A 3,231-nucleotide genomic window follows, 5' to 3' on the forward strand; every position below is an offset into this window, starting at 1 on the left:
TGTGTGTGTGTGTGTGTGTGTGTGTGTGTGTGTGTGTTTGAGCATGTGTATAAGTTCAACTTAATATACTTTTTAAAATAAATGCAACTGTAATCTCTCACAATTTTGCAAACAAAATGTGACTCATTCTCTACAAAGTACCCCAAACTCTTAACTCATGTGTATGCTCTAATTCCAGTGATAAAGAAGGTAAACTCAGCATTAAAATTTCTTCATATAACAATACTTGAAAGTAGATTTTTAAAAGTATAAATATACTTAGTCATGTGTAAAATATAACTAGTTATTAAATGAAACATGGTGTTTTTTCTCCTTGGAAGTTTTGTGTTAATTTTAATAACTTATCTAAGCAATCAGTTTTCAATAACAATTATTATAATAGTGGATATTAAACTGGATGTTAAAACAACAGCAGTTACTGTATTCTATGAGGATGGTAGAAATGAACATTGTCTTTTAAGATAACCAGACCAGGACTTCCTGTTAGTTTCCCCGTGTTTTTAAAATATTAAACTGTCATGTCACATAGTTCTTAAAATAAAATCAAGAATACCAATCATAAAACTCTCCAGTAAATTGTGAAAAGAATGAATTATTTGGTAATCTGGCATGAATAGTGGGTTAAATAAAAAATGAAAAAAATAAGGTGAAGCAAAAGAGATCTTTTATTATATTTAATTATAAACAGCCCCAAAGTAGCTTTTTCATTTACTGGCCCCATCAAGATATCAACATTTGGGAACAAAACACCCATTGAAGGGGTTACAGAGACAAATTTTGGAGATGACATGAAAGGATGGACAATCTAGAGACTACCATATCTGTGGATCCATCCCATAATCAGCTTCCAAACGCTGACACCATTGCATACACTAGCAAGATTTTGCTGAAAGGACCCGAAATAGCTGTCTCTTGTGAGACTATGCCAGAGCCTAGCAAACACAGAAGTGGATGCTCACAGTCAGCTATTGGATGGATCACAGGGCCCCCAATGGAGGATCTAGAGAAAGTACCTAAGGAGCTAAAGGGACCTGCAATCCTATAGGTGGAACAACATGAACTAACCAGTACCCCCCACCCTCAGAGCTCTTGTCTCTAGCTGCATATGAATCAGAAAATGGCCTAGTCGGTCATCAATGGAAAGAGAGGCCCATTGGTCATGCAAACTTTATGTGCAGGGGAACACCAGGGCCAAGAAGTGGGAGCGTGTGGGGGACTTTTGGGATAGTGTTGGAAATGTAAATGAAATAAATACCCAATTAAAAAAAATGTAACTTTCCTAATAATCAGATGTTGTGTAATCATGCAACTATTTGCATTATTTTCCTCATGTATTAAATAAAGTCATAATAGATTTGAAAAAAAAAAGATATCAACATTTGTTTCATTTTTCAGTGGAGTACTTCTGCTATATTAGGAATCTCAGCTTACTGGCTTGACTATCACAGCTAGTATACTCTGCACTCTAGATATATATCCTAGATATTACTCATTTTTGGCATATTAAGTTAAAAGTTTCATTAGTCTCAAAAACTAAGTCCTGTACTAATACATATTTACCATTCCAGTTTCAAAATGTGGCAACATATCTGTATGCTATTTGGTGTCTTTCTTACTTTTTTTGAGATTATTTTTACAAACAAATCCAGAAATTCTTGTAAACATTTAGAAAGAACTTCTTGTAAACATTGTTTAATCCTGTAAAGCACAGTGCCTGTATTTATGTAGATGTAGCTATAGTTGTTCATCAAAATATTATTTATCATGCCCTGGGTAGTGCCATGTGGATACAATAATAAAAAAAAAAAAAGATCCAAGAAAAGGAAAGTCTGTTTCCCCAAATTTACAGTTGAAATAGTAATATATCATAAGAATATTTAAAAGAACCTGGTAGGAAAGAAAAAAGTGCAGATATTAGAGGCATACAGGGGAATGTCATTAAATTGACAATTTGGGAAAAGAAGTCAAAAGGATACAGAAATTAAAACGAAAAGATGAGATAAAAGGGATATTCAGCAGGGTGACAACTGTTGAGTGCCCGAGTCCAGAGAGGAGCCTTTTACTCAGTATCACATGCTGGTTTCACCCAAGAAGTCTGAATTCCTATCGTTTTTTTTGTGTAAACAATAATGTAGCAGGAACAGCCAGGCCACCTCTATGTAAACCTCTAGTGGGGGGCAGAGCCCAACCACAAAAACATCTCCTGCAGAGGGACCTAGTGGAGGACTGCTTGAGAGACCAAGGATTGCTGGTACAGAAGATGCCAGCCAATCAGACACTGCTCTTTAGAAGTGATGTTTTCTTGGGACCAATGAGGCACCTGTGGAGGGTGTTAAAGAAGCTCGCAGTAATGATCAGATGAGCTTCCTGCCAGGCACTTTTTCCCCTTGTTTCAGGAGTCCTTGACTCTACTCCACTTCACCTCCAAACACCAAGGGAAGGTAAGATTGGGCAGCGAGTAGTCCAGGGTACAGAAATCACAATAATGATGTGCAAAAGAACATGGTTGCCAAAAAAAAAAAAAAAAATGGTTTTACAAAGGGCAAAGAGCAACTGAAGACAGAAGTGAATTACAAGATGGTGCCAGCACCATTTGTTGATAATGCTGTCTTTCTTCCACCGGATGGTTTTAGCTCCCTTGTCGAAGAACAGGTGACCATAGGGTGGGTAGGGAAGTGGGGGGGGTATGGGGGACTTTTGGGATAGCATTGGAAATGTAATTGAGGAAAATACGTGATAAAAAATATTAAAAATTTTAAAAAAATGGTGCTGTTTAAAAGGACCACTTTGATATGTATTGAGTAAAACTAATTCACAGGAAGTAAAGATGTGTGATGTGCGACAACCACAGAAACAGGAAGAAGCTGCAGTAATCAAGCTAGAAATGATAGCAAGTTAGACCTGGGTAACATAACAATAAAAACTGTAAAAAACAAAACAACAACAACAACAAAAACCTAGTCAAACATTGGCTACAGGAACAGAAAGAGACCTGAGATCAGGTGATGTTAGGTGGCATTGGACAAGTTTTTTACAAGTGAAATTACAGTTATATCCTTGAGTTTCCTGAGATATGAAAGATTGAGATTGTGGTCAGCTCAAGCTAAAGAAAAAAGAGACTTTAGCCTTAGATAATTAAAGCTGTGAAATCTTTAGATATCTAAAGGATGGTGCTAAATCAACAGCTAGATTTAATCCTCAGGTAAAGAATTGTGTGTTCTAGGTAAATAT

Source organism: Mus caroli, chromosome 3 (assembly GCF_900094665.2).
Source record: "Mus caroli chromosome 3, CAROLI_EIJ_v1.1, whole genome shotgun sequence".
NCBI lineage: Eukaryota > Metazoa > Chordata > Mammalia > Rodentia > Muridae > Mus > Mus caroli.